This window comes from Schistocerca gregaria, unplaced genomic scaffold, assembly GCF_023897955.1.
Source record: "Schistocerca gregaria isolate iqSchGreg1 unplaced genomic scaffold, iqSchGreg1.2 ptg000178l, whole genome shotgun sequence".
Taxonomy (NCBI): domain Eukaryota; kingdom Metazoa; phylum Arthropoda; class Insecta; order Orthoptera; family Acrididae; genus Schistocerca; species Schistocerca gregaria.
In genome coordinates this window covers 1,266,919-1,277,500 of record NW_026061728.1, presented here as the reverse complement: position 1 = coordinate 1,277,500, position 10,582 = coordinate 1,266,919, and positions in this window count along the sequence as shown.

The following is a 10,582-nucleotide window of genomic DNA, read 5'->3' as shown; positions in this document are numbered from 1 at the left end:
GGGACCTGCCGCTTCCCGTCATCTCCCCGTCACTCCTGTGCCCCACGCCTCCTCCCATCCTGTCCCCGCTGTTAAGCGTCCCAGTGGCACCCCCGCCTCCTCTGCACCCAAGAAGTCCCAGCATCTTCCCCCTCCCCCACCCCTAGATGCCATGGATGTCTCCCCTCCAGCCCCCTCTACTTCCTCTTCTAACTCCCCCTCCTACAAGTATCTCCTCTCCCGTCCTGATCCCTCTCTCCTGGAGGCCCGCAACCTGACCTTGCTCCTCCGCCAATACTTCCCTGCAGCCCCCATCTCCCTTCTTACCCCCCGTAGGGACTCTGTCTTGATCACCTCCCCAAGCCCTACCCTACACTCCGACATCCTCTCCCGAATTCCTCTCACCCGATTTGGACCTAATGCCTCCCTTGCCCCTGCTCCTTCCCCTTCCTCCCCCCGTCAACCCCAACCCCCACGTCGCCCGCCGACCCTCACCGCCGTGATCACTCGGCTTAGCCCGACGATCACGGAGGAAGAGGTGCTGGCGGAGTTGAAGGCCCACCCGTACCTGGAGGTGCGAGCTGTTCGCCGCATTTTCAACTCTGCGGGCCCCACTCGCCTTATGCGAGTTTTCTCCGAACACGCTCCCTCCATCGACCATCTCCTTAAGGAGGGTGCCCTCCTCTTCCACCGCCGGTATAAGGTTGACCCCTCCCGCTCCCCACCACAATCCATTCGCTGCCAGAGGTGTCTGCGTTATAACGCACACCCAACATCAGAGTGCCGCGAGGCCCCAGTCTGCCCGCATTGTAAGCAAGCGCACTTCCTCCGGCAGTGCCCCAACCTTCAGTCTCCTCCCTCCTGCAATACCTGCAACCTCCAACACCCTACCTACTCCCAGAAATGCAAGGCTCGACCTCCTCCATCCGCTCCTGAACTCACTGTTCCTCTCCGCCCTTTGGATGACCCCACCCCTCCTGGCAATTCCCTCCGTCCTCCCCCCACCGCAGAGGACATCATCAGGTTCGTCACAATAGTGCTCCAGAACGTCCATCCCTTTCAGCGTCCCCACACCCTCCACCAGATTTCCCTCGCTGCCCGTTCCGTGTTCCACCTCAACACCTACGCCACCTATTCCCACAACCAGGCCCATTTCACCTTCTCCCGTCTCGACACCCTCGTTTAAATTCCCATTATGGCACGACAGCACCGTATCCTGTTCAATAACATCCGCTCCCTTCCCACCAACAAGCACCTCCTTATGCATACCCTTACGACCCACCGTGTGGATGCCTTCCTTCTGAACGAAACCTTTCTTCAGCCCCACCACACCGTCCACACCTCGCCCTACCTCCTTCACCGGTCTGACAATCCACTCCAGATAGCGCGTGGCGGAGTTGCCATTGGCCACCACCGCCAGATCCCTGTCCGGCTCCAACCCCTCCTTCCTGACCCCACAGAACACTTGATCCTTAGTCTCTTCTTCCCCGGCCTTACCCTTACCTGTGCCACCATCTATGTCTGCCCCGCTGCACCTATTCCTTTCGACTTCCTTTCCCACATCGACCGTACCTTCTCCTCCTACGTGATCGCCGCCGACCTTAACATCCATAGTCGTTCTGCCGCCCAGTTACGGCGGTGGCATCGGTTCCTTGCCACCCTCCAAGGCGACGTCCTTCCAATTCCCCAACACACCCGCCCTGAATCCAATACCACTCCCGATGTCGTCCTAGCCTCCCCCACCCTGCTTGGCCGCATAGCGGTGGACGTCCTTGATCCCATTGGCAGTGACCATCTCCCTGTCCTCCTCACTGTATCAGACGGTCGTCGCCCCCGTCCCGACCCGCGCCATGACCCTCCCCCGAAATATGTCCATGACTACTCCCGTGCCAACTGGAATGCCTACCGGGACTCCCTTGCTCTCCAGGTCGATAGCCACCCCCTCACCTACCACCAACCTGATGACGTTACCCGTGCTGCCTCCTTTCTCCAGCAGACCTTGTCTGCGGCCGTGGAGGCCCACGTCCCTACCATTGCCATCCATCCGCACCGCCCCACCTTACCCCCACAGGCCGTCCTTCTCCTGCGTGAATCCCGCCGGCTCTACCGTGCCTTCCTTCACACACGTGACCAGGACACACTACGACGCCACCGGCAACTACAGCGACACATCAGGAACTTACTCACGGCAAAGAAACGCCGGGACTGGCGACAGACATGCACCCGTCTTAATGCCACCTTACCTATCAACTCGTCCAAGTACTGGTCAGCCTTCCGCCGCCTTACCGGATCTAAACCCTCTCCCTACTACCCTCTCCTTCATGATGACCACCCCTTCCCTGATGCCCTTAGTAAGGCCAACCATTTCGCCTCCTACCTCTCCGATATCCTTACCATCCCTGACGATCCCCAGTTCGATTATTCCCTCTTTCCTGATGTCCGTGATCGAACTGATACCTCTGTCCCCCCGCTTGCTCCTGGCTTCCAGTACTTGGACAACATCACACACACAGAACTAAATACCCCCATCACCACTCAAGATATCATTGCTACACTTCGCCCTAAACGCAACACTGCTCCCGGTCACGATCGTGTTACTTACCGTCACCTCCGTGAAGCTCCTGCCTCCTTCCTCTCCACATTGGCCAGGCTCTACAATGTGGTCCTGTCCACCGGCTACTACCCCGACCTGTGGAAAACCTCCCGGATCCTGATGTTCCTCAAGCCCAACAAACCGCCTTCCGCTGTCTCCTCCTACCGTCCCATCAGCCTTACCTCGGTCTTCAGCAAGGTCCTGGAATCCATTCTTACCCGCCGCCTACACAAGCACCTTCACCAACACCGCCTCCTCCCCCCTACCCAATGTGGCTTTCGGCCGTCCTTCTCAGCCGATGACCTCCTCCTTCACCTCACTCACCTCCTCTCCGAACAACTCAATTCCCGTCGTTCCGCCATCTTCCTTTCCCTCGACCTCGAACGCGCATATGACCGTGTGTGGCATTCCGGTCTCCTTTTCAAGCTCCAAACCTTTGCTCTTCCTCTCAACTATGTCCGTCTGGTCGCTTCCTTCCTTTCCCACCGTCCTTCCTATGTCACCATCCACAACACTGATTCCTACACCTTCTACCCCTCCGCCGGTGTGCCCCAAGGTTCCGTCCTTTCCCCTCTTCTCTACCTCCTTTACACGGCAGACATGCCTCCACCTGCACCTCCCCTACACCTTCTCCAGTACGCCGATGACACTGCCTTCCTTGCCCTCGCTCCCACCCTGCAACGCTCCCAGCACCTTCTCCAATCCTATCTTGACCGGTTCACCACTTGGTGTAACCAGTGGTTGCTCAAGGTCAATCCTTCCAAGACCCAGGCGATCATTGTAGGCAAAACCACTCGTTCCTTCCGTCTCCTTGATTTCTATCTTACTATTTATGGCCGTCCCATCACCCTCACACCTACTCTCAAGTACCTTGGTGTCACCCTCGACCGTCGCCTCTCCTGGAACCCACATCTCCGGACGATCCAAGCCAAGGCACGCTCCCGCCTCCGCCTCCTTAAGCTCCTTTCTGGCCGTACATGGGGTCTGGACCCTTCCACCATCCTCTACACCTACAAGTCCCTCATCCGTCCTATCCTTTGCTATGCTCATCCCGCCTGGATCTCTGCCCCTCCTACCTTCTACAAGTCCATTCAGATCCTAGAACGCCATGCGCTCCGCCTCGCCTATCGCATCCGTCTCCCTTCCCCCACGCGGATCCTCTATGACCTGATTCCCTTCCCGCACCTCCTCCTTTTCCTCGAACGGTTACGGATCCTCTACACCTCCCGCAAGCTTGATCCTCCACACCCTCTTGTCTCTCCCATCCTCTCCCACCCCAACCCGCTGCCGCGCCTGCATTCCTATATCCCACCTGCTCTCCATCTTTACACCCTCCACACCCTCTCCCTCGGTGGCTTCCGTCAACTCCCCCTCCCTGATGATGCCCTCCTCCCCTCCATCTACCCCTCCTACCAACTTTGAGCCTTACCTTCCCTCTCCTCTCCTTTTCCTGTGGGCACCCTCTCTCCCTTCTCTCCCTCCCTCCCCTCCCCTTTCTCCTTGGGCTTCCACTCCCCCTACCCTCCCCCTTCTCCTCCATCCCTCTCCTCCACTGGCATCTTCCCCTCCCCCTCTCTCTCCTCTTCCCCACACCTTTTCCCCTTGGCAGGCCACGACTCTGCTGTCTTCCATCAGTTACTTTCATCGTCCTACGCCGAAGACCATCGCATGTGTTTGTGCCTCGACTCTCCTGCAGTGTGTTTGTGTTTCGTCGTTTGTGCTCCGCTGGTTCACGTGTGGCCATCTGCCATCTGCGTTTGTGCACCGTGTTTCTCCGCTTTTATCCATTGTACTACGCACGTGACCGACTCCGTTTTAACTCTGTTTTGTCTACTGTTTGTACCCCGCCGTCTTGATTGTTTTTATATCTCACTCATCTCTGTTCTGTGTATACTCTGAGGCCGAAGAGCGGCATACTTGGTCCGCTGCCGGCCTACCTGTTTGTCACAGGTATTAAAATCACAATAAAGGAAAAAAAAAAAAAAAAGGTACAGCATACGGTGGGACGAGGCAGTCTGAATTACGTTTTACAGATGTATTTCTCACATATCTCAGAGCCTCTCGCGGTCGTCGTCGTCGTCGGCGCGGCCGCCGCCGCTTCTGCAGAAGTAGCAAATGGCCAGCGTAGCAAATCCGGCGAGGGACGCCCTGCCTTCGATTCCGAATGCACAAAGTGTGTGGTCTTGTTTCTCAGTCTATATTTGGTCGGTCTCGTAAGAGGTTGAATGTACCGAGTGGGTGGGAAAGAGCAAGCGGCAGCGGCTGTGTAGAACGAAAACACAAATCCTCAGGGGTGTGAGCGTTTCGAGATGAGTCGTATACATGTTATAGTTGGTCGTCAGTGACCGTGTGGCCTAATGGATAAGGCGTCGGACTTCGGATCTGAAGATTACAGGTTCGAATGCTGTCACGCTCGTGTTTTTCCAGTTCTGAAAAAGAAACATACCGTTTTAATGTAGCAATTGAGCACTACGAAACCGTCTGAATGTTGCTGTTGACCATTTTTTGCTTGGAGATGCTCTTGAGCTTGAAACACACACAACAAGACCAGTGTTAACTAGCGAAATGGTCAGCAGAGTGCCGACACCGCGAGTTTTGACTGGCACTTACACATCTGAAACAACGTCGGAAAGTAACTCGTTCGGCTTTTGAGTCACATTAAGTATGTGTGTTAATTTTGACGCAACTAGCTCTGCATGTTGTCATGCAATTTCCTTACCTCTCAGAAATGATTATGACATAAAAGTGAAGTACGTGACGAGTGTGACGTTAGGAAAACATTAGGCAGCATGGAGAGATTCTGTATGGGACCACCCAACCCAAACGAGTACTGTGTGACGTGCTACCCGGCAGGTATTCGCCGAGGTAGCCGGCTAGCGCAGTCGGTAGAGCGTCAGACTCTTAATCCCAGGGTAGTGGGGTCCAGCCATACGCTGGGAGGAACGGAATTTTGTTCCGCTGCAGATGTAAATTACCGTTTTTCTGATTAACGAGATGTAATGGGAAAAGCAACTTTAAACTTTGCCTATGTCTCTGTCAGTCACAAGAAAACTGTATTTGAAGGTGAAGGTGATTTTGTAGACATGTGTGAAAGACATGTTCTGAACTGCAAGTGTTGTTGTTTGGAGATAACATTGGATACGTGTCAGATGTGTAGCTAAGCAGTAGTGGGTCGTCATAGCTGCAAATATTAGCCAGTAATATGAAGTGCTGTCAGCTGAAGTCGGATGATGCAGACGACCGTAAGGACGAAGTACCCAAGAGTACCGCTAGGCCGCGCCTCTTTAGCTCAGCGGTAGAGCAGTGTTCTAATAAACCAGGAGTCGTGAGTTCCATCCTAACAGGAGAAAGATGAATTTTGGAAATCAATTGTGCGTCGTGGCCGTATAGCAAACAGTATCTGTGATGACGAACAATTAGCGACAGGCGCTTTTTTAAAAATTACTCTCAGATGTGATTAAGGCGAATGGCGCAGATAAAGCATTTACCAAAGCGGTACAGCATACGGTGGGACGAGGCAGTCTGAATTACATTTTAAAGATGTATTTCTCACATATCTCAGAGCCTCTCGCGGTCGTCGTCGTCGTCGTTGTCGTCGTCGTCGCCGTCGTCGTCGTCGTCGTCGTCGCCGCCGCCGCCGCTTCTGCAGAAGTAGCAAATGGCCAGCGTAGCAAATCCGGCGAGGGACGCCCTGCCTTCGATTCCGAATGCACAAAGTGTGTGGTCTTGTTTCTCAGTCTATATTTGGTCGGTCTCGTAAGAGGTTGAATGTACCGAGTGGGTGGGAAAGAGCAAGCGGCAGCGGCTGTGTAGAACGAAAACACAAATCCTCAGGGGTGTGAGCGTTTCGAGATGAGTCGTATACATGTTATAGTTTGTCTTCAGTGACCGTGTGGCCTAATGGATAAGGCGTCGGACTTCGGATCTGAAGATTACAGGTTCGAATTCTGTCACGCTCGTGTTTTTCCAGTTCTGAAAAAGAAACATACCGTTTTAATGTAGCAATTGAGCACTACGAAACCGTCTGAATGTTGCTGTTGACCATTTTTTGCTTGGAGATGCTCTTGAGCTTGAAACACACACAACAAGACCGGTGTTAACTAGCGAAATGGTCGGCAGAGTGCCGACACCGCGAGTTTTGACTGGCACTTACACATCTGAAACAACGTCGGAAAGTAACTCGTTCGGCTTTTGAGTCACATAAAGTATGTGTGTTAATTTTGACGCAACTAGCTCTGCATGTTGTCATGCAATTTCCTTACCTCTCAGAAATGATTATGACATAAAAGTGAAGTACGTGACGAGTGTGACGTTAGGAAAACATTAGGCAGCATGGAGAGATTCTGTATGGGACCACCCAACCCAAACGAGTACTGTGTGACGTGCTACCCGGCAGGTATTCGCCGAGGTAGCCGGCTAGCGCAGTCGGTAAGGCGTCAGACTCTTAATCCCAGGGTCGTGGGTTCGAGCCACACACTGGGAGGAACGGAATTTTGTTCCGCTGCAGATGTAAATTACCGTTTTTCTGATTAACGAGATGTAATGGAAAAAGCAACTTTAAACTTTGCCTATGTCTCTGTCAGTCACAAGAAAACTGTATTTGAAGGTGAAGGTGATTTTGTAGACATGTGTGAAAGACAAGTTCTGAAATGCAAGTGTTGTTGTTTGGAGAGAACATTGGTTACGTGTCAGATGTGTAGCTAAGCAGTAATGGGTCGTCATAGCTGCAAATATTAGCCGGTAATACGAAGTGTTGTCAGCTGAAGTCGGATGATGCAGACGACCGTAAGGACGAAGTAACCAACAGTACCGCTAGGCCGCGCCTCTTTAGCTCAGCGGTAGAGCAGTGTTCTAATAAACCAGGAGTCGTAAGTTCCATCCTAACAGGAGAAAGATGAATTTTGGAAATCAGTTGTGCGTCGTGGCCGTATAGCAAACAGTATCTGTGATGACGAACAATTAGCGACAGGCGTTTTTTTAAGAATTACTCTCAGATGTGATTAAGGCGAATGGCGCAGATAAAGCATTTACCAAAGCGGTACAGCATACGGTGGGACGAGGCAGTCTGAATTACATTTTATAGATGTATTTCTCACATATCTCAGAGCCTCTCGCGGTCGTCGTCGTCGTCGTCGTCGTCGTCGTCGTCGGCGTTTCTGCAGAAGTAGCAAATGGATAGCGTAGCAAATCCGGCGAGGGACGCCTTGCCTTCGATTCCGAATGCACAAAGTGTGTGGTCTTGTTTCTCAGTCTATATTTGGTCGGTCTCGTAAGAGGTTGAATGTACCGAGTGGGTGGGAAAGAGCAAGCGGCAGCGGCTGTGTAGAACGAAAACACAAATCCTCAGGGGTGTGAGCGTTTCGAGATGAGTCGTATACATGTTATAGTTGGTCGTCAGTGACCGTGTGGCCTAATGGATAAGGCGTCGGACTTCGGATCTGAAGATTACAGGTTCGAATGCTGTCACGCTCGTGTTTTTCCAGTTCTGAAAAAGAAACATACCGTTTTAATGTAGCAATTGAGCACTACGAAACCGTCTGAATGTTGCTGTTGACAATTGTTTGCTTGGAGATGCTCTTGAGCTTGAAACACACACAACAAGACCGGTGTTAACTAGCGAAATGGTCGGCAGAGTGCCGACACCGCGATTTTTGACTGGCACTTACACATCTAAAACGGAAAGTAACTCGTTCGGCTTTTGAGTCACATAAAGTATGTGTGTTAATTTTGACGCAACTAGCTCTGCATGTTGTCATGCAATTTCCTTACCTCTCAGAAATGATTATGACATAAAAGTGAAGTACGTGACGAGTGTGACGTTAGGAAAACATTAGGCAGCATGGAGAGATTCTGTATGGGACCACCCAACCCAAACGAGTACTGTGTGACGTGCTACCCGGCAGGTATTCGTCGAGGTAGCCGGCTAGCGCAGTCGGTAGAGCGTCAGACTCTTAATCCCAGGGTCGTGGGTTCGAGCCACACGCTGGGAAGAACGGAATTTGTTCCGCTGCAGATGTAAATTACCGTTTTTCTGATTAACGAGATGTAATGGAAAAAGCAACTTTAAACTTTGCCTATGTCTCTGTCAGTCACAAGAAAACTGTATTTGAAGGTGAAGGTGATTTTGTAGACATGTGTGAAAGACATGTTCTGAAATGCAAGTGTTGTTGTTTGGAGAGAACATTGGTTACGTGTCAGATGTGTAGCTAAGCAGTAATGGGTCGTCATAGCTGCAAATATTAGCCGGTAATATGAAGTGTTGTCAGCTGAAGTCGGATGTTGCAGACGACCGTAAGGACGAAGTACCAAACAATACCGCTAGGCCGCGCCTCTATAGCTCAGCGGTAGAGCAGTGCTCTAATAAACCAGGAGTCGTAAGTTCCATCCTAACAGGAGAAAGATGAATTTTGGAAATCAGTTGCGCATCGTGGCCGTATAGCAAACAGTATCTGTGATGACGAACAATTAGCGACAGGCGTTTTTTTAAGAATTACTCTCAGATGTGATTAAGGCGAATGGCGCAGATAAAGCATTTACCAAAGCGGTACAGCATACGGTGGGACGAGGCAGTCTGAATTACATTTTATAGATGTATTTCTCACATATCTCAGAGCCTCTCGCGGTCGTCGTCGTCGTCGTCGTCGGCGCTTCTGCAGAAGTAGCAAATGGCCAGCGTAGCAAATCCGGCGAGGGACGCCCTGCCTTCGATTCCGAATGCACAAAGTGTGTGGTCTTGCTTCTCAGTCCATATTTGGTCTGTCTCGTAAGAGGTTGAATGTACCGAGTGGGTGGGAAAGAGCAAGCGGCAGCGGCTGTGTAGAACGAAAACACAAATCCTCAGGGGTGTGAGCGTTTTGAGATGAGTCGTATACATGTTATAGTTGGTCGTCAGTGACCGTGTGGCCTAATGGATAAGGCGTCGGACTTCGGATCTGAAGATTACAGGTTCGAATGCTGTCACGCTCGTGTTTTTCCAGTTCTGAAAAAGAAACATACCGTTTTAATGTAGCAATTGAGCACTACGAAACCGTCTGAATGTTGCTGTTGACCATTTTTTGCTTGGAGATGCTCTTGAGCTTGAAACACACACAACAAGACCGGTGTTAACTAGCGAAATGGTCGGCAGAGTGCCGACACCGCGAGTTTTGACTGGCACTTACACATATGAAACAACGTCGGAAAGTAACTCGTTCGGCTTTTGAGTCACATAAAGTATGTGTGTTAATTTTGACACAACTAGCTCTGCATGTTGTCATGCAATTTCCTTACCTCTCAGAAATGATTATGACATAAAAGTGAAGTACGTGACGAGTGTGACGTTAGGAAAACATTAGGCAGCATGGAGAGATTCTGTATGGGACCACCCAACCCAAACGAGTACTGTGTGACGTGCTACCCGGCAGGTATTCGCCGAGGTAGCCGGCTAGCGCAGTCGGTAGAGCGTCAGACTCTTAATCCCAGGGTCGTGGGTTCGAGCCACACGCTGGGAGGAACGGAATTTGTTCCGCTGCAGATGTAAATTACCGTTTTTCTGATTAACGAGATGTAATGGAAAAAGCAACTTTAAACTTTGCCTATGTCTCTGTCAGTCACAAGAAAACTGTATTTGAAGGTGAAGGTGATTTTGTAGACATGTGTGAAAGACATGTTCTGAAATGCAAGTGTTGTTGTTTGGAGAGAACATTGGTTACGTGTCAGATGTGTAGCTAAGCAGTAATGGGTCGTCATAGCTGCAAATATTAGCCGGTAATATGAAGTGTTGTCAGCTGAAGTCGGATGATGCAGACGACCGTAAGGACGAAGTACCCAAGAGTACCGCTAGGCCGCGCCTCTTTAGCTCAGCGGTAGAGCAGTTTTCTAATAAACCAGGAGTCGTAAGTTCCATCCTAACAGGAGAAAGATGAATTTTGGAAATCAGTTGTGCGTCGTGCCCGTATAGCAAACAGTATCTGTGATGACGAACAATTAGCGACAGGCGTTTTTTTAAGAATTACTCTCAGATGTGATTAA